At 44.5% G+C, this 22560-nt stretch overlaps 1 protein-coding gene and 1 pseudogene across 1 annotated transcript in view; one reads left to right on the forward strand and one right to left on the reverse strand.

The window, feature by feature from the left end:
* Positions 1-22560, reverse strand: part of LOC126106798 (organic solute transporter alpha-like protein) — a 369704-nt gene that overhangs the window by 301947 nt on the left and 45197 nt on the right. The gene's annotated exons all lie outside the window — the stretch shown is intronic.
* Positions 12400-12518, forward strand: LOC126107124 (5S ribosomal RNA; annotated as a pseudogene).

Raw genomic sequence — 22560 nt, forward strand, 5'->3', positions numbered from 1 at the left:
TTTTTTGAACTTTTGTATTTTTTTGTTCTAATGAAACCCCATGTCATTCCAAGCATGTGTGTCAATTTGTACCTCTCTATCTACATTATTCCGTGATTTATTCAGGTTTAAAAATTTTACTGACTTTTTGATCACCCGGTATATCAACGCCCGTCGGCAGCTCAAGGTATTAATATAATTCAAATTTTGTGGAGATTGAGTCTGGCGTGAGTCGTGAAGGGATAGCCGAAGCGGTTAAGGTGACCACTCGCATAAAGCGGGAAATCCGGGTTCGAGGTGTGGTGCGGCACGTATTTTGATTGTCGTCATTTCCTTATACAGCTGATGGTTGTTCGTATTCGCAAATGCGCATACATTTCATACACAAACGAGCAGTTAAGAGATGTCGTCTGGTATAGGATTGTGTAGCAGGTGCTGAGAAGGCGGTGGTGGCGCCAGCTAGGGCACAGCAGCTGGCTGGCCGTCTTCACGCGCCGCTGGCCACAGACCGCCAGAGTGGCGCCTGTTTTTCCGCCCCCGCACTCGCAAGAAAGGCGGCCTGGCCGCAGAGGACACGCAGCTGTTCCCACGAAACTTGCGGAGGCGTCGCCGAACGTTCTGGAGCTGGCTGCCGTCGCCAGCGAACGCCGACCTACTGCTGCGTTACGTGCACTACCAAGATGGCCCACTGAAACTTCCCTCTCTGCTGTACAAGGTGTTCGGAAATTCCCGTTACAAACTTCTAGGTCTTGTAGAGGGGAGTGTGTACATGATATTACGAATAGGAAACCATGTCTGGAAACTTACTGTTTCCGTTCTACAACCAAATTGAAGAGTCCTTTAAGGGTGGCATGAATGTAGCTGTTGCCTCTGTAGAACATACCAGGCGGTGCTGGGAGCAAGATCCATTGCACGTGTACTCATTGACGGGTTCTGTTCAACGTGATGCAGTAACGCCTCTTCCAGTTAGTGTGCGCGACGTCTCCTTGGAGCACCCCGTCACCCTTGCTGATGGTGAAGATAATCCTTTCTCAATGCTGTTGCATAATTGAGGCTAATAGGGTATGCGGCCAAGTCGGACATTGTGGGGAACGGTCTTGATACAGGCGACGAGTAGCTCTTCCATTACCGTGAGCTTCGTCATTCAGAAGAATCATGTCGGTATATTCTGCAAATGTGTCCTCAGCCATGTTGCTCTAATTCTCACAGACACGTGAATGACACTCTAATGATTTCAGATAGGTAGGATAGACGTTAAACGACATCCTGCTGCATACCTGCCTAGCAAACATCTTTTCAAACGGCTGTAGCACAGCAACTGTACCTTTCCATGCCTGCATTACAATTCAAAATATTGTCTACTCAGTCCCCCCTACAAGTCCTACAAGTCCTACAAGTCCTACAAGTCCTACAAGTCCTACAAGTCCTACAAGTCCTACAAGTCCTACAAGTCCTACAAGTCCTACAAGTCCTACAAGTCCTACAAGTCCTACAAGTCCTACAAGTCCTACAAGTCCTACAAGTCCTACAAGTCCTACAAGTCCTACAAGTCCTACAAGTCCTACAAGTCCTACAAGTCCTACAAGTCCTACAAGTCCTACAAGTCCTACAAGTCCTACAAGTCCTACAAGTCCTACAAGTCCTACAAGACCTACAAGTCCTACAAGACCTACAAGTCCTACAAGACCTACAAGACCTACAAGACCTACAAGACCTACAAGACCTACAAGACCTACAAGTCCTACAAGTCCTACAAGTCCTACAAGTCCTACAAGTCCTACAAGTCCTACAAGTCCTACAAGTTTGTAGGGGGAATTTTTGAGAGCCCTCTATAAACGGGTGGAGAAATTGCACCATTTGCATATCTGTGAACTTCAGCGTCGACTCGGTTTCAAGGATAACGGGCGTTGAACAATGATATTTTTCTTTGGTCATCACTCAGACTGGATTGCTGCGGCTCATCACAATGGTCCCTCCTGTGCCAACTACTTCATCTCAGACTACCACTAACACCGTCTGCCCTCACTTATTCATCTACATCTACATGATTACTCTGCAATTCACAATTAAGAGTCCGGCAGACGGTGCATCGAACCGTCTTCAAGCTATTTTCCTACCTTACCACTCTCGAACAGCACGTGGGAAAAATGAACTCTTGAAGCTTTCCGTGAGGCCTTATTTTATTACGATGATCATTTCCCCCTATGCAGGCTGGCGGCAACAAACTATTTTCGCATTTAGAGGAGAAACTTAGTGATTAAAATTTCGTGAAAATACACTATTGGCCCTTAAAATTGTTACACCACGAAGATGACGGGCTACAGACGCGAAATTTAACCGACAGGAAGAAGATGCTGTGATATGCAAATGATTAGCTTTTTAGAGCATTCACATAAGGTTGGCACCGGTGGCGACACCTACAACGTGCTGACATGAGGCCTCATATCACTAACAGTCGAGATGACAGGCATCTTATCCGCATGGCTATAACGGATCGTGCAGCCACGTCTCGATCCCTGAGTCAACAGAAGGGCAAGTTTGCAAGACAACAACCATCTGCACGGACAGTTCGATGACGTTTGCAGCAGCATGGACTATCAGCTAGGAGACCATGGCTGCGGTTACCCTTGATGCCTGCGATGGTGTACTCAACGACGAACCTGGGGGCACCGAATGGCAAAACGTCATTTTTTTCGGATGAATCCAGGTTCTGTTTACAGCATCATGATGGTCGCATCCGTGTTTGGCGTCATCGCGGTGAACGCACATTGGAAGCGTGTATTCGTCATCGCCATACTGGCGTATCACCCGGCGTCATGGTATGGGGTGCCATTGGTTACACGTCTCTGTCACCTCATGTTCGCATTGACGGCACTTTGGACAGTGGACGTTGCATTTCAGATGTGTTACGACCCGTGGCTCTACTGTTTATTCGATCCCTGTGAAACCCTACATTTCAGCAGGATAATGCACGACCGCATGTTGCAGGTCCTGTACGGGCCTTTCTACATACAGAAAATGTTCGACTGCTGCCCTGGCCATCACATTCTCCAGATCTCTCACCAACTGAAAACGTCTGGTCAGTGGTGGCCGAGCAACTAACTGGCTCGTCACAAAACGCCAGTCACTACTCTTGATGAACTGAGTTATCGTGTTGAAGCTGCATGGGCAGCTGTACCTGTACACGCCAGCCAGGCTCTGTTGGACTCAATGCCCAGGCGTATCAAGGCCGTTATTACGGCCAGAGGTGGTTGTTCTGGGTACTGATTTCTCAGGATCTATGCACCCAAATAGCGTGAAAATGTAATCATATGTCAGTTCTAGTAGAATATATTTGTCCAATGAATAGCCGTTTATCATCTGCATTTCTTCTTGGTGTGGCAATTTTAATGGCCAGTAGTGTATACTGCCGCAACGAGAAACGCCTTAGTTTTAACGACTGCAACCCCAATTCGCATACCATATCTGTGGTACTCTCTCACCTACTTCGCGATAATACAAAACGAGCTGCCTTCTTTGAATTTCTTCGATGATCTCCGTCCTATCTTATGCGCTTCCTACACCGCGCAGCGGTTCTCCAGAAGAGTGTAGGCTTTACTAGACATGTTGCATGTTGTAAGTGTCCTGTCAAGAATAAAGTCTTTGGATCGCTTTTCCCCATAACATAATCTATTACATCGTTCCAATTTAAGTTTTCTTAATTTCAATTGTATTTGTTGGATATATTCCAATCTCTGCCGTCGGTACAATTTTAATCACCTCTATACGTCCATCATATATTAAGCAAGTTCAGTTTTTCCATAATACCTTTGCTCACTGATTCTGTGGTAAACCTCCCCTAATTCCTTATCGTACTTGTCCATCTAATTTTCAATATCCTTCTATAACACAACATTTCTCTTACTTTCCGGGTTCCCTATTATGCATGATTCACCACAATACATACATTGTCAGAAATTTCTTCCTCAAATCAATACCAGTTGATTTCGGCCAGGAATGCTTTCTTTGCCTGCGTTACTCTGCTTTTTACGTCCTCCTTGTTTCATCCATGGGGTTTTATTTTGCTTCCAGGATAGCAAAATTCCTGCACTTCACCTACTTCGTCGTCTCAAATTTTAGTTATATGTTTATCGCTATCCTCATATCTGATACTCCTCATTGCTTTCGTCTTTCTCACTCCACAGAGTATTCTCATTAGACTGCTCATTCTATGCAGAAACTCCAGAGTTATTTCCTCACTTGTGCATGAAACACTACCGTCATAATCTTCAAAACTACTATTTCTACCGACAGTGGGAGACCCTGCCCTGGCTCTATAGTGTCGGTCTTAACCTAGTAAACCATTCTAGAGGTATCCAGCACACCAGCTTCAACACAATCCGGTCCCTCAAAAAACTGTAGTCGATGTGGAAATAAGGTACTCAGATACATGACTGACTCGAATGTTTTTTAAGTGAGAGAACCCAGTGTGCTGTCACCCGCCAGGTTAGCGAAGAGCGCTACTGTGCTGCTTCCTGGCCTCTGGTAGGCGCGCCAGCCCCGGATCGAATCCGCCCGCCGAATTAACGACGAGGGCCGGTGTGCCGGCCAGCCTGGATGTGGTTTTTAGGCGGTTTTCCACATCCCTCTAGGTGAATACCGGGCTGGTCCACATGGCCGGCCTCAGTTATATGACTCACAGACATTTGAAACACACCCGCACTTTTCCATGATTTACACTAGACGCAGACAGCTGGGTTACTCTGATTCCGTCCTGGGGGGTACGGGGTGGTGGCAGGAGGGGCATCCGGCCATCCCTTCAAACTGACATGCCAAATCCGATTTAACCACGCCAACCCCGCGCAAAATGCGAGACGAAGGCGCAAGCGATAGAAATCCAGTGTGCTGTCCTAGACGGCGAGTGTTCATCGGAAACAAGGGAATCGTCAGGTATGCTCCATGGGAATGTTACAGGATCGCTGTTACTTTTTATGTACATAAACGCTCTGATAGGTACTGTATGGGGAAAGTGTCGTCTTCCAGCAACTGTAGGGGGATACGAGATGGTTGGACAGAATTTGTATTGAAATTACAGTGAAATCCAGACCTTTAACTGCTATCAGGCGTTGATAAATTTCAATGGGGCAGTAGAAAGTGTGTGCCCCGACCGGTACTTGAACACATGATCTCCTGCTTATATGGCAGACGCTCTATCGGTCTGAGCCATCGAGGACACAGAGGATATTGCAACTGCTGGGACTGATCTCTGGCACGCCCCCCGTGACACTCACGTTTCCAACTTACTGTCCACACACTACATTTGTAGCGCCCCTGCCCACGAAACTCATTACTCGCCGCAGTCAAACTATCAATTCCCGTAACAGTTCGGCCAATGAGAGTGCATCCGCACTGAAGAAGATCATTGGCCGGTAAGCCTTATCCATACGAAGATAGTATCTGTTCTTTCGGACATGTCCGAAAGAACAGGTACCATCTTCATGTAGAATTTGTATTGGTTGGCTTTTCGCTTTGAATATGGAAAAATTTATGTTAATTCAGATGAGAGGAAAAACAAGCCTATAATTTTCGAATACAGTACAGTGGTGTGATACTTCGCACAGTCACAATGATTAAATAATCTGGGCGCACTGTTGCAAATCGACATGAAATAGAAAGTGCACCTAAGGTCGGCTCTAGGGAGGGCCGCAGTTCGCCTTCGGTTTATTGGGAGAATTCTAGCGAAGTGTGGATCATCTGATCGCGTTTAGAACACTAATGGGACGTATTCCTGAGTGCTGCTACAGTGTGTGGCTGACTCAACACGTCGGATTAAAGGAAGACATCGAAGCAATTCAGGGGCATGCTGGTAGATTTGTTATCAGTAGGTTAGAACACGCGAATATTACGGGGATACTTCATGAGCTCAGATGGGAGTCTGAGGGAATACAGCGTTCATGTTGCAAAACGCTATTGAGAAACGATACTACTGTCACCAACGTACCTTTCACTTAGGCACAGCGAATGCAAGTACACTCCTGGAAATGGAAAAAAGAACACATTGACACCGGTGTGTCAGACCCACCATACTTGCTCCGGACACTGCGAGAGGGCTGTACAAGCAATGATCACACGCACGGCACAGCGGACACACCAGGAATCGCGGTGTTGGCCGTCGAATGGCGCTAGCTGCGCAGCATTTGTGCACCGCCGCCGTCAGTGTCAGCCAGTTTGCCGTGGCATACGGAGCTCCATCGCAGTCTTTAACACTGGTAGCATGCCGCGACAGCGTGGACGTGAACCGTATGTGCAGTTGACGGACTTTGAGCGAGGGCGTATTGTGGGCATGCGGGAGGCCGGGTGGACGTACCGCCGAATTACTCAACACGTGGGGCGTGAGGTCTCCACAGTACATCGATGTTGTCGCCAGTGGTCGGCGGAAGGTGCACGTGCCCGTCGACCTGGGACCGGACCGCAGCGACACACGGATGCACGCCAAGACCGTAGGATCCTACGCAGTGCCGTAGGGGACCGAACCGCCACTTCCCAGCAAATTAGGGACACTGTTGCTCCTGCGGTATCGGCGAGGACCATTCGCAACCGTCTCCATGAAGCTGGGCTACGGTCCCGCACACCGTTAGGCCGTCTTCCGCTCACGCCCCAACATCGTGCAGCCCGCCTCCAGTGGTGTCGCGACAGGCGTGAATGGAGGGACGAATGGAGACGTGTCGTCTTCAGCGATGAGAGTCGCTTCTGCCTTGGTGCCAATAATGGACGTATGCGTGTTTGGCGCCGTGCAGGTGAGCGCCACAATCAGGACTGCATACGACCGAGGCACACAGGGCCAACACCCGGCATCATGGTGTGGGGAGCGATCTCCTACACTGGCCGTACACCACTGGTGATCGTCGAGGGGACACTGAATAGTGCACGGTACATCCAAACCGTCATCGAACCCATCGTTCTACCATTCCTAGACCGGCAAGGGAACTTGCTGTTCCAACAGGACAATGCACGTCCGCATGTATCCCGTGCTACCCAACGTGCTCTAGAAGGTGTAAGTCAACTACCATGGCCAGCAAGATCTCCGGATCTGTCCCCCATTGAGCATGTTTGGGACTGGATGAAGCGTCGTCTCACGCGGTCTGCACGTCCAGCACGAACGCTGGTCCAACTGAGGCGCCAGGTGGAAATGGCATGGCAAGCCGTTCCACAGGACTACATCCAGCATCTCTACGATCGTCTCCATGGGAGAATAGCAGCCTGCATTGCTGCGAAAGGTGGATATACACTGTACTAGTGCCGACATTGTGCATGCTCTGTTGCCTGTGTCTATGTGCCTGTGGTTCTGTCAGTGTGATCATGTGATGTATCTGACCCCAGGAATGTGTCAATAAAGTTTCCCCTTCCTGGGACAATGAATTCACGGTGTTCTTATTTCAATTTCCAGGAGTGTATATACGATGGAATACAGCGTCGACATATTCCATACTATGCTTGGCTCTTAAGTCCGCACCGACCATTACTACACACAGGTACTGACGTTCCACGTTACTGTTGTTTCAAAATATGTCTTTTTTACCTGTAATAATAATGATGATAATAAATCCCTGTGGATCAATGGTCGAGTGCAAGTCTTTCATTTCGACGCCATTCCAGCCTAACCTACCCCAGTCACTCAACCAGGGAAAGGGAACCTACAGTTTGACGTGGAATCCGAACTGTGTGTCGTTTCTGATGACTCCTCACGTCGCTGAGAGTTGAAGGGTAGGTCAAAACGAAGACTGAAACATCCGGGATTAGATTCTTTTTCAGGCATGCGTTACTGTTATATCACCTTTTTTTATGCCTGTTTCTTCGTTGTCTTTCTCCGTCCGGGAGATCGATTCTGTTCGGACATCTCATGACATCTTTCAAAGTCTATCGACGAAAACTTTACTCAGTTTTTTTTATTACAGAGTGTGGCCAATCTCCTGGGCGGATTCGCTGAGCCGCCGCGACAGCAGAGAGACCCGACTTTTTTTTATCGTTAAAACAATGGCAGCTCAAAAACTGAAGAAATTGTCGTTTACGGCGAGTGTTTGAAGATACAGCATTGTGAAAAAATGAGTTTTTCACTTGAAGGCTTTCGTTGGATGATTTTTTTAAAGGTTTTTGCAAAGCCCTAACTCAATAACAATGCCTTTAATCGCTTCGTTTAACTCTGAATGAGCTGGCATTCGAATCGATTAACAGAATTTTGTCGTCGTGCTTCCGTTGTACGATTAGTTTCCTGGAGGTCGACCGAAATTGGCTGTCGTTCGTCGTTCCAAAAATCGCGGATGCTCTCCGGAAATCGATTAAAATGGTCTGTCATGTTACTTACAGTGAGAGAGATGTGTTCCTTGTCATATCAAAGACTGCAGTACATTCGAGTTTGCATGAACATTTAGCTGTGAAAAATACCTGGTCCCTATGGGCCCTGCACAGTTTTATTCAAGCTCACAAACAAGACTCGTTTCAGTTACGTAAGACAACGCTCAAAAAATTCAAGAGAGGAAATGTAAAATCCTTTATCAGGATTTCAACAGGAGACGGAAACTGGGGGTTCCAAGATGAACATATTACACTGCACGGACACAAATGAATTAGATGTTGTATCGGCTAGTACAATACTATATCCCATGTATTAGGTACTTCGCTAGACGTCTGCACGTCAGATATATGAATGTAATGCCAGTTAGCAAAGAAACATCACGATACTATGTTTGATGTTTATACTTACATAACATAATAATATTCTGTTTATATCCACGTCAGTTAATTAAGGAAAGATATATTCCTGACGAACAGTAATAACAACAACTCCGAGTCATGTAAGTATTAAAATATAGTATTGGAAAGCACTTTAACTGTGGATAACCCTTGATTTAGTTCGATAATGATCACATCACGTGTAAAAGACGGAAAAACCAACCAAACTTTAAAGAATACAAACTGATACATCACTGACGAAACATTTAGCTACATAATTTACGTATAACAATAAATCATTATCTTTTGATAATTCACTATTATTAGAAAGCTTAGAGAATAGAGTAAACATAATGGACTGCGATTCATGTCGAAACTGTTGCGTTGGGTTGAAATCGCAGTAGTGAACACAGATTACGTCTCAGATCGAAACTCTGAAACATACTTATTTCTCACTAGTGACGCTAACATCCTATAATCCAAATGGAATGTTAATTTTCAACACTTAAACTGGAAAGTCGATTTCAGAGATCAGTCAACATTAATGTGCTGTTTCGTTTTAAAAATATCACAAAAACTGTTGACACCAGGATCATTGCACTGTTAAGAACAGGAACGCTAAATTACATTTTTATAGTTATTGATCACTACAAAAAGGAGAAAGGTTACATCAAAGTTACAAAAATTTATTTCATTTAACATAAATCTGAACATTTAATAGTAACCAGCGAGAAAATTTGGATATTTGTGGTAAGGTCTTATGGGATGCAAACTGCTGAGGTCATCGGTCCCTAAGCTTACACACTGTTTAACCTAACTTAAACTAACTAACGCTAAGAACGACACACACAGCCATGACTGAGGGACGTTTCGAACCGCCGACGGGGGAGGGGGTGGAGGAACAGCGCGAACCGTGACAAGGCGCCTGAGACCGCGCGGCTACCCCGCTCGGCCAGTGACTAGCGTAAAAAAGATAAAATGTAATAGCTGTATCGACTCTGATGCGAGTGCTCTGAGTTTACCACTGAAAGTCAGCAAGAGCACAGCTGATGCGATAAACTGAGAGACGGACGTGTTGCATAAATGCTTCTTATGAGCTGATATTGCGCAATGTTAGCGCTCTTGTTGCAATGTTCATGAATTTCTGATATATGTGGAACAAATTGCCTAAAGTACGAAATCAGTTTTTATTTATGACAGCTAAATTCACTATGAAATTACAGGAAACTGTGAGCCTGAATGCATTAATTTACCCAGACTAGACTTCGTCTAGAACATCGAAACTTCTGGTAAGTACAGGGCTATTACAAATGATTGAAGCAATTTCATAAATTCACTGTAGCTCCATTCATTGACATATGGTCACGACACACTACAGATACGTAGAAAAACTCATAAAGTTTTGTTCGGCTGAAGCCGCACTTCAGGTTTCTGCCGTCACAGCGCTCGAGAGCGCAGTGAGACAAAATGGCGACAGGAGCCGAGAAAGCGTATGTCGTGCTGGAAATGCACTCACATCAGTCAGTCATAACAGTGCAACGACACTTCAGGACGAAGTTCAACAAAGATCCACCAACTGCTAACTCCATTCGGCGATGGTATGCGCAGTTTAAAGCTTCTGGAATCCTCTGTAAGGGGAAATCAACGGGTCGGCGTGCAGTGAGCGAAGAAAAGGTTGAACGCGTGCGGGCAAGTTTCACGCGTAGCCCGCGGAAAATTGGCTCATGCCACAACTGGAGACCGACAGCGCCGACTTCATCTTTCAACAGGATGGTGCTCCACCGCATTTCCATCATGATGTTCGGCATTTCTTAAACAGGAGATTGGAAAACCGATGGATCGGTCGTGGTGGAGATCATGATCAGCAATTCATGTCACGGCCTCCACGCTCTCCCGACTTAACCGCATGTGATTTCTTTCTGTGGGGTTATGTGAAAGATTCAGTGTTTAAACCTCCTCTACCAAGAAACGTGCCAGAACTGCGAGCTCGCATCAACGATGCCTTCGAACTCATTGATGGGGACGTGCTGCGCCGAGTGTGGGAGGAACTTGATTATCGGCTTGATGTCTGCCGAATCACTAAAGGGGCACGTATCGAACATTTGTGAATGCCTAAAAAAACTTTTTGAGTTTTTGTATGTATGTGCAAAGCATTTTGCAAATATCTCAAATAATAAACTTATTGTAGAGTTGTGAAATCGCTTCAATCATTTGTAATAACCCTGTAGATCGTGGCTGCCTGTTTCCTTGAACAGGAACGCTGTCAGTAGTGATAAACTCACGCCATGTGTGACTTTATACGCTGATTCCAACTAGGCGATCACAGCCGGAACAAGTCGCAGTGGTTTGGTTCGCAAACGTCCAAGGAAACGATGACTTGAAACTTCCTGGCAGATTACAACTGTGTGCCGCACCGAGACTCCGTCTCGGGACCTTTGCCTTTCTCGGGCAAGTGCTCTACCAACTGAGCTACCCAAGCACGACTCACGCCCCGTCCTCACAACTTTACTTCTGCCAGTACCTCGTCTCCTACCTTCCAAACTTTACAGAAGCTCTCCTGCGAACCTTGCAGAACTAGCACTCCTGAAAGAAAGGATATTGCGGAGACATGGCTTAGCCACAGTCTGGGGGATGTTTCCAGAATGAGATTTTCACTCTGCAGCGGAGTGTGCGCTGCAGAGTGAAAATCTCATTCTGGAAACGACGACTTGTTTCTCTGGTGACAATGGGCAAATCGTGAACAGTTCTCTAGACTGTCTAAGAACAGCTAACGTTGTAAACATAATTTTCTGTTTCAGCCGTAATTCGTCGGTGACGTCAGGGCAAACAACCCAGAACATCGCTTCGTTCTTCATGACAATGCCAGCTGTCAACCAAGAGCACGACAGACAGAGAAAAGTGTCGAATTAAAATACTCATTGCCCTTTTTAACCTGAATTATCTCCTGCTTGTTTCCTTATAACAAAAAATGCAAAGGAAAGCTATCTCCATCAGCAGGAGAAGCTGTGGAATCAGCAGACACTACAGCGATCCTCCAGTGTGCACTATTGCGATGTAGTGTAACATGGCACCAGGAGTGACAACTCTAGATGATTGTGACTAACTACGCATGCTTATGTACATGGACATGACGAAAAGTACTACTTCTGATTTTTTATGCGAAAAATTTTAAACGGCGTTTATTACCATTCTACATCTTAATTTTCATGTCAATATATTTATTTCTCAAGTTAGTCACCCTATCGATGAACATATTTCTCACAACGAGAGACCAGTTTCTTGATAGCGTCACTGCGGAATGTTTGCCTTCGTCGATGGGGCCGCAACCTCACCTCTACTTGCACCGCATCATCACTGTCAAAGTGAACTCCTCGAAAGTATTCTTTGAGTTTCGCAAACAGATAGAAATCGGATGGGGTCAAATCGGAACTGTGTGGTGGATGATCGATGACAGTTATCCCAGGCCGTCGGTTTGTTTGCAGCGCTCGCATGTCGTCTGGCATTGTCATGCTCAAGAGGGGGTACTTCACGTCAACTCTTCGAATTCGTGCTTTCCGTATTCCGAGGATTTCGCAGTAACTTCCGAACTTTATGGCGGTGACTTTAGGCATGAAGTCCAAATGCTCCATATCTTGAACATCTGGGAACTCTGTGAGCATGAGTTTGCCTGTTGATGGTCTTAACCTTTTTTGGCATGGGTGAATCTTTGTGGGCAACGGCCTTGCCGCAGTGGATACACCGGTTCTCGTGAGATCACCGAAGTTAAGCGCTGTCGGGCGTGGCCGGCACTTCGATGGGTGACCATCCAGGCCGCCGATGCGCTGTTGCCATTTTTCGGGGTGCACTCAGCCTCGTGATGCCAATTGAGGAGCTACTCGACCGAATAGTAGTGGCTCCGGTCACAGAAAACCATCATAACGACCGGGAGAGCGGTGTGCTGACCACATGCCCCTCCTATCTGCATCCTCAACTGAGGATGACATGGCGGTCAGATGGTCCCGATGGGCCACTTGTGGCCTGAAGAGTGCTGATTCTTAGTGGCGGAACTCCATTGACGCTCTCTTGTTTCTGGGATCGAAATGGTGAAGCAGCTTTCATCGCCAGTCACAGTGTTTTAGAGAAACCATCACCCTCACTCTCAAAACGCAAAAGAAAGTGTTGAGCGATGTCCATATCCTCAGACTCAGGTGAGGAGTGAGCATTCGAGGCGCTCATTTGGTACACAGTTTTCTGTACGCCCTCTCGTGAGAGCTGTGGCTGTGTTATCCGACGATTTTCTCTGCCGAGTTCGTCAACCCGATTCCGATGAGTCTCGTCAGTTGGTGTACGGGGTCGTCCACTTGTATCACTGCCACACACGTTGAGCCTAGCACCGCAGTTTCCTTCATCACGAGCACCAACAGCCCAACGTCGCGCATTACTGGTGTCGATACAACCACCACCGTACGTAGCATTCATTCTTCTATGGATTTCAATTTGAGCCAGGTTTTCTGCGGTGGGAAACCCGATTACAGCATGCTGTTTTTCACGCGCCAACATAGATACGTTACACAGCGCCACATTACATGCTGCACTTCTTAGCACTGTAACGGCAGAAGGTTGGTGCTTACGGCAGCGGAGCGGAAAAGTAGATCGAGTAATATGCATGACATGTAACACTTCATCCGACATTGAGAACAGCTCGCCCTCATATATTATTTCCATAATATCCGTCTCTCTGAGGCCCAGTTAGGTTGATCGCGGATAGGCAAGTTACATGACTGCTTTCGTGGTTTCCTATGGTGAAATACACTTTATAATGCAACATTTCTGAATCATTTACGAAAGATTAAGTACTGTGAACATACAGAGACATCTTAAACATGTATGTCTACACCGCTAATTACAAAAAGGAAGACTGATGACACTTGGGATAAGTGTAGCAGACATAAGGTATATCTTGGCCTAAAAATAACTTGTGACTTAACGGACAATGCTCACTTGTATTTTTTACATTGTGGTTCCGGTTGCTAACAGTCACCCAAATCTCTGAGAGGGATCTTTTATCGATTACGCGACTGTTGCGTTTCTGGATACCGTTACTGATAAAGATGTAGTGCGGGTGACGTAAAACGACATCGGTAGGGGCAACTGAATCACCCTGCATGTATATTTTTAAACGTAAAGTGCACGCACAACAATATACTATTTTGTTTTGCACCCCACAGTAGGTTTTCAGAGAAAACATGAAAGTTATGTATGTGGCTTATCGGCTTGTGATTGGAATACTACGACAGAATCTGAATTTGCAATATCAATAATAAAGGCTTTAGGTCAGAGGGGAGGTGGTGGAAGATAGAGGAGATGGGTAGCGGAATGGGAGGAAATGGAGAGAGCGGAAAGGAGAAGGTGAAGATGGAGAGATGATGGAAAAGAGAGAGAGAGAGAGAGAGAGAGAGAGAGAGAGAGAGAGAAAGCAGGGAGGAGGAGGAGGAGGAGGAGGAGGAGGAGGGGGAGATAGACACAGAGGGCAAGGAGGAGAGAGTATAGTAAGGAAAAGATGGACAGAGATAGGGGAGGTGATGGACAGAGAGAGAACAGGAAGAAGGAGGAGATGGACAAAGGGATGGTCAAGAGAAGATTGACAAAGACAGAAGGGAGAAGGAGATTAGGACGTATATCCAATCCGCTTATAAGTTAGAGGCGTGTGTTTTCTCTTTTCTTTAACACCATTTAACCAGAGTCGGCAACAGCAATGTGTGACCGGATATAGCTTGTGTGAAGTAAAAAATGACGTCGGAAAAGGGGACAACATGTCATGTGTAACTGTGTTTTACAAAAAAAACTGTACGGGTCTCCAATTAGAGTTAAAAAATCATAAAACTGATCTAATAATTCTGTGAAGGGAATCAATTGGAATTAAGATGAACTTTGTGCATTTCGCAGAATAATTTGCAGTACTTTCAGAAAGTTCACAGAAATAGCTACTCTAAGACACCTTTTGAGAAAAGAAAAACAGCGAGTAAAACTCGTCTCAAAAATTTCAGGCGAAGAACAAAATTCGTACATAGGAACACAAATAGATGGAAAAGAGCGTGTTAGCAAATTAAAATATTTCGGAGAAACTGTACAGTAGAAGGGATGCGAAAAGTTTGAAATAGAATGTACGATTTAATAAAATGGAAAGAGCTTATTGTCTGGCAAAAAATAGTTACGGCAAGAATTTCGTATCTAGAGAAATAAAACAAATATCATACCACCGTGGTACGATCAGAATGTTTAATGCCTAACGGTGAACTGTAGCTGGACAGAACAGAGGTACCTGAAAAACGGATTATTACAAAAATTGTGTGTACAAGCTGCAGATTACTGGAGCATGAGAAGTAACGATGAGATCTACATAAATATTTAGAAAATATCGGAAGCAACGGCAGTTAGAAGGTAGATATTTTTTTGGACACTTCTACCAAACGAAACAAATATTCATTTATTTCTGATAAAAAGAAATCGATTATAGCACTGATTGTATAAAGAACAAAAGAACTAGAAAGAAACAGAATCAAAGAACCAGAAATAACAGAAAGAGACCTTTTTAACAATACAATGCTAGGTTTGGAAATCTTTTGGGGGAAATGAATAAGAAATCGGGAACAACATAGAAAGTAGACAACAAGGGGAGAAAAAGAAGTACTGAAAAAATTGTAAACAACAAGGAAAGAAGAGGAACTGAAATTGTTACGTGATCGCAGTTTGTCAGCACGGAGATTAAAAAAAATTTCAGGTCAGATCGTTTATGTAGGCCAAGATCACATGCGCTAGCACCGAACCTTGCTGCGGAGCACCTTGTTTAATTTCACTCCACTCCGTATTTAATCTTATTACTGTCATATAATTTCCAAAGCGATACTAAGTTTTCTGTTTTTAAGATTTTATTCTCTTCAAGTAAAGGAAAGACTTTTAACGGCACGGCAATAGGAAGGGGATCTCGTAACAGTAATACCATATCATCAGCCGATTTGTTGATGTCGTTATCCACCATTATTAGCGAGGACTACAACAGGAGGATCTCACATGGGTGGGAGGACACAAGAAAGTTCTCGATGTAGGGTGGAAATAGGCTTCAGAATAAGCTACGCTTACTCCCTGATTTTCACGCATATATTGGCGCTCATTGAGTAAAATTAGAGAGACGTTGCAGAGGAGACGTTTAAATTACAGGGACTCCAGCTAACAAGCGGATACGCAAAGGAGAACTACTGCTTTGAAGGGGTGAAACATCTGTGGTGTTATCGCCCCCTGGGTGTGGACTATCTAAAAACGTATACCAAGAACTTGTGCTCTTCATCTGCCAATAGTGCGCTTTAAGGGCGTAACATTGACCGAAAGAAACAAAGCCATCAGCGATGTCTGGGTTGTGACTACTTGCTTAAACTATATCCGTACTCTCTAAGGCAGAGTGGGGCATGCAGTGAGGTCTATTTGGTACACTGCCTGCCGAGGAGTACTGGAAAAGACGGTCGTCGATTGTAAGACCATAGGTTTCCCATAATACTCCCTAGCTGCGCTGTACTGACACACTCACACACACACACACACACACACACACACACACATTATATATATATATATATATATATATATATATATACGAATTACTCACTTTTTTAAATTTCTGAGTCATAAGTCTTCTGATGTGATCCTCCAAGGTTGCCCATCCTGTGCCAACTTTTTCATTTCAGAACAGCACGTAGACACAAACTTCTCAATCAAAAACTAGCTAAATTTAACCCTAGAGCTATAACGTTCAAATTCAAATGGCTCTGAGCACTATGGGACTCAACTGCTGAGGTCATTAGTCCCCTAGCACTTAGAACTAGTTAAACCTAACTAACCTAAGGACATCGCAAACATCCATGCCCGAGGCAGGATTCGAACCTGCGACCGTAGCGGTCTCGCGGTTCCAGACTGCAGCGCCAGAACCGCGCGGCCACTTCGGCCGGTAGAGCTATAACGCATTTTCCTAATGCGCATTAGGTGGGGGGGAGATAGAGATATTCTTTATTCCCACCTAAGAATATATTTTAAAAGATTCGCCAATTTTTGTTGATTTGTATTAACAACTATCGTGGAACAAGGCTAAGATTATTTTGATACACAAGAAAGGAAGTATTCACAATATTAAAAACTACCGTCCTATCAGCTTGCTCTCAATTTTTACAAAGATCTTGTTAAACCGAATTAGTTTCACCCTAGACTCAGTCCAACCTATAGAACAAGCTGGATTCCGAAGCAATTTTAGCACTATTGACCACATTCTGACCGTTAGTGAAGTGATAAGCAGAGCGAATGAATACCAACTGCCTCTCTGCATTGCCTTTGTTGACTTTGAAAAGGCATTTGACTCCGTTAGCCATGTAGCTGTCCTCCAAGCTTTGAGTGAGCAAGGAGTGGGAGCAGCATACATTGAGGTGCTCAGGAAAATCTACGAGAATTCTTCAGCTTATGTTAACATCGGCGAATCAACTCAAGAATTCCGCATCATGAGGGGTGTCAAGCAAGGCGATCCCATCTCCCCAAAACTGTTCTCTGCTGTATTGGAAATGGCTATGTCAAAGCTGAGCTGGGAAGGTAAGGGAATTAGAATTAATGGAAGAAGGCTTACCAACTTGAGATTTGCCGATGATATTGCCTTACTAGTCAAAGACTTCACAGAGCTCCAAAACTTAGTTACAGATCTCGCATCGGAATGTCAGCTGGTTGGCTTGAACATGAACCTTTCCAAAACAAAAGTAATGTCCAACAAATGGGTCCCAGATGGAGATGTGAAAGTCAATGACAGTCTACTAGAAGAGGTCAGTGAATATGTCTATCTTGGGCAGATTATAAATATGAAGGGAGACATAAGGCCAGAAATCTATCGACGCATCAAGCTTGGCTGGCAAGCATTTGGGAAGAATTAAAAAGTATTCAGATCAAAAATGCCAGTAAATCTGAAGAAAGCAGTATTTGATCAATGCATTCTTCCTGTGATGACGTACGGATGCGAGACATGGACCTTGAACTCATTCACAAAAGGGAAACTTAGGACAGCACAGAGGGGCATGGAGAGATCAATGCTGGGCTATACGAGAAAGGACAGGAAAACGGCAGATGACATCCGGTCTGTGACGAAGGTTAATGACATCTTAGAGAGAGTAGGTTCCTTGAAATGGCAGTGGGCTGGCCACGTCGCAAGAAGAAAAGACAATAGATGGACGAAGCTAGTACTGGAGTGGAGCCCGAGAGAGCACCGGAGGCCTAGAGGAAGACCACCAGACAGATGGGACAAAGACATCAAGAAGATCGCTGGTAACACCTGGCAGAGAACTGCCCAAGACCGTCCCACTTGGAGAAGACTTCTGAAACCTACCTGAATCCACGACTCGAGGAGGCCACATCATCTAATGATTGAATTGGCTGATGATGATGATGGATGAGCAAGTAAGGTGCGCAACTTTTTTTTTTGTAATCAGTCTACTGACTGGTTTGATGCGGCCCGCCACGAATTCCTTTCCTGTGCTAACCTCTTCATCTCAGAGTAGCACTTGCAGCCTACGTCCTCAATTATTTGCTTCACGTATTCCAATCTCTGTCTTCCTCTACAGTTTTTGCCCTCTACAGCTCCCTCTAGTACCATGGAAGTCATTCCCTCATGTCTTAGCAGATGTCCTATCATCCTGTCCTTTCTCCTTATCAGTGTTTTCCACATATTCCTTTCCTCTCCGATTCTGCGTAGAACCTCCTCATTCCTTACCTTATCAGTCCACCTAATTTTCAACATTCGTCTATAGCACCACATCTCAAATGCTTCGATTCTCTTCTGTTCCGGTTTTCCCACAGTCCATGTTTCACTACCATACAATGCTGTACTCCAGACGTACATCCTCAGAAATTTCTTCCTCAAATTAAGGCCGGTATTTGATACTCGTATACTTCTCTTGGCCAGAAATGCCTTTTTTGCCATAGCGAGTCTGCTTTTGACGTCCTCTTTGCTCCGTCCGTCATTGGTTATTTTACTGCCTAGGTAGCAGAATTCCTTAACTTCATTGACTTCGTGACCATCAATCCTGATGTTAAGTTTCTCGCTGTTCTCATTTCTACTACTTCTCATTATCTTCGTCTTTCTCCGATTTACTCTCAAACCATACTGTGTACTCATCAGACTGTTCATTCCGTTCAGCAGATCATTTAATTCTTCTTCACTTTCACTTAGGATAGCAATGTCATCAGCGAATCGTATATTTGATATCCTTTCACCTTGTATTTTAATTCCACTCCTGAACCTTTCTTTTATTTCCATCATTGCTTCCTAGATGTACAGATTGAAGAGTAGGGGCGAACACCTTTCTTAATACGAGCACTTCGTTCTTGATCGTCCACTCTTATTATTCCCTCTTGGTTGTTGTACATTTTGTATCCGACCCGTATCTCCCTATAGCTTACCCCTACTTTTTTCAGAATCTCTAACAGCTTGCACCATTTTATATTGTCGAACGCTTTTTACAGGTCGACAAATCCTATGAAAGTGTCTTGATTTTTCTTTAGCCTTTCTTCCGTTATTAGCCGTAACGTCAGAATTGCCTCTCTCGTCCCTTTACTTTTCCTAAAGCCAAACTGATCGTCACCCAGCGCATTCTCAATTTTCTTTTCCATTCTTCTGTATATTATTCTTGTAAGCAGCTTCGATGCATGAGCTGTTAAGCTGATTGTGCGATAATTCTCGCACTTGTCAGCTCTTGCCGTCTTCGGAATTGTGTGGATGATGCTTTTCCGAAAGTCAGATGTTATATCGCCAGACTCATATATTCTACACACCAACGTGAATAGTCGTTTTGTTGCCACTTTCCCGAATGATTTTAGAAATTCTGATGGAATGTTATCTATCCCTTCTGCCTTATTTGACCGTAAGTCCTCCAAAGCTCTTTTAAATTCCGATTCTAATACTGGATTCCCTATCTCTTCTAAATCTACTCCTGTTTCTTCTTCTATCACATCGGACAAATCTTCACCCTCATAGAGGCTTTCAATGTATTCTTTCCACCTATCTGCTCTCTCCTCTGCATTTAACACTGGAATTCCAGTTGCACTCTTAATGTTACCACCGTTGCTTTTAATGTCACCAAAGGTTGTTTTGACTTTCCTGTATGCTGAGTCTGTCCTTCCGACAATCATATCTTTTTCGATGTCTTCACATTTTTCCTGCAGCAATTTCGCCTTAGCTTCCCTGCACTTCCTATTTATTTCATTCCTCAGCGACTTGTATTTCTGTATTCCTGATTTTCCCGGATCATGTTTGTACTTCGTCCTTGCATCAATCAACAGAAGTATTTCTTCTGTTACCCATGGTTTCTTCGCAGCTACCTTCTTTGTACCCATGCTTTCCTTCCCAACTTCTGTAATGGCCCTTTTCAGAGATGTCCATTCCTCTTCAACTGTACTGCCTACTGCGCTGTTCCTTATTGCTGTATCTATAGCGTTAGAGAACTTCAAACGTATCTCGTCATTCCTTAGTACTTCCGTATCCCTCTTGTTTGCGTATTGATTCTTCCTGACTAATGTCTTGAACTTCAGCCTACTCTTCATCACTACTATATTGTGATCTGAGTCTATATCTGCTCCTGGGTACGCCTTACAATCCAGTATCTGATTTCGGAATCTCTGTCTGACCATGATGTAATCTAATTGAAATCTTCCCGTATCTCCCGGCCTTTTCCAAGTATACCTCCTCCTCTTGAGATTCTTGAACAGGGTATTCGCTATTACTAGGTGAAACTTGTTACAGAACTCAATTAGTCTTTCTCCTCTTTCGTTGATTGTCCCAAGCCCATATTCTCCTGTAACCTTTTCTTCTACTCCTTCCCCTACAACTGCATTCCAGTCGCCCACGACTATTAGATTTTCGTCCCCCTTTACATACTGCATTACCCTTTCAATATCCTCATACACTTTCTCTGTCTGTTCATCTTCAGCTTGCGACGTCGGCATGTATACCTGAACTATCGTTGTCGGTGTTGGTCTGCTGTCGATTCTGATTAGAACAACCCGGTCACTGAACTGTTCACAGTAATGCACCCTCTGCCCTACCTTCCTATTCATAAAGAATCCTACACCTATTATACCATACTTAGCAATATTAATGCACTTTCAATAATGAGTATTAATGAGGGGGCGGAATACTTTATGACTACCTCAAAAAAGTTTTAAATATGCAAATTTCTTCCGTTTTTGTTGACTTTTACTCACAACATCCTCTTCAAAGAGATACGGACTTGTAAACAAGGCCCTGAACCTGGAAATGTTGCATATGACATTCAGTGGGGAAAGTGACATCTACTACTGAGACTAATATTTTTGGGTTAAGCTAAAATGAAAAATTTAAAACAGACAGGGAATCTGGTAGGAAATTTCATTACAGGCAATAAATATTTTTTCAAAATTTTAAAATATAAAGTAACTGAAGAGATAACAATATTTTCAGAAGATGGGCATAATGCGACAATACCATAATACAGGGTGACAATTATTGAACTACACGAAATAAAATCGTCATAACTTCTGAAGAGTTTGTGTTAAGACGTTCAAGCTTTCGGCTGGCAGCGGGCCATGATGGGAGTTGAGTGGCTTGTTTTAGCGACGAAGCCCACTTTCATTTGGATGGATTCGTCAATAAGCAGAACTGGCACATTTGGCGGACTGAGAATCCGCATTTCGGGATCGAGAAGTGTCTTCAACTTCAACGGGTGACTGTGTGGTGAGCAGTGTCCAGTCTAGGCAGTCTAGGGTAACAAAAATTCGATTTTCAACCTAAAAAGTTAAAAAGCTTTATTTCGACTCGTTAAAAGTTCTACATGGTGTGACAACCAGTTAGAAACCTTGTGTTTGTCTTGAGGCAGAGTAAATGACGGTGCGCAAATACACGGACTTCATTCATCCAGTATTCGAGAATGAGACCATTTAGTGACTTTTAGCAAACTTTGTACGTAATTTCAAACCTTTCCATAACTGTTTCTCGCTGACACCTCCCAAAAACGATGAAAGGAAAAAAAAATTCATCGCTTTGTACAGGATGGGGAAAATAAAACTGGCCCGGAGAACAGAATTCCGAGGTAGAGAGAAACACAGCACGGGAGAGGTAATACAGTACTAAGCTGAATACAGCAGATGTTTAAAGTGACCACCATGCATCTCTTGGCACTTCTGGTCCCTGGTCGGCAAATTACTGAAGCCGGATCGAAGGTGGACTGCTAGAATTGCTGCCATTTCATCTGAAATGTTCTGCTGCAGTTCCTGAGGACTGTGAGTGTTAGACTTGAGTGCTCGCCACACAAAGTAATCGCTCACTGACATATCAGGCGACCTGGGTGGCCAGCTATGACCGCGACTAGAGTCACTTCTGGCAACAGCTCTGTCAGGCGTGAAGACTGTAAATGTGTTCCAAGGAAGCGCTGTGGGTCACGTGGCAGGCGTGTGGTTCTATGCGTACATTCACGTTCAGTCTTATCCACTTGTCCAAGCAACTTTTATTTCTTCCACCCTGTACATTTTCGCTGTTGATGCAGTCAAACTTTAGCATCAGACTTGACATTTTAATTCATTACTTTTTTACTACTGACTATGAGCTAGACAGTTAACCGCGCGGAGTGTCCGCGCGGTTTGAGGCGCCATGTCACGGATTGCGAGGCCACTCCCTCGGGCGTGTGTGTGTGTGTGTGTGTGTGTGTGTGTGTGTGTGTGTGTGTGTGTGTGTGTGTGTGTGTGTAAGTCTAGGGACCGATGACCTCAGCAGTTTGGTCTCTTAGGAATTCACACACATTTGAACAAGACAGTTAGTACACAAAATCCACAAATAGCTCT

This window comes from Schistocerca cancellata, chromosome 10 (assembly GCF_023864275.1).
Source record: "Schistocerca cancellata isolate TAMUIC-IGC-003103 chromosome 10, iqSchCanc2.1, whole genome shotgun sequence".
Lineage (NCBI taxonomy): Eukaryota > Metazoa > Arthropoda > Insecta > Orthoptera > Acrididae > Schistocerca > Schistocerca cancellata.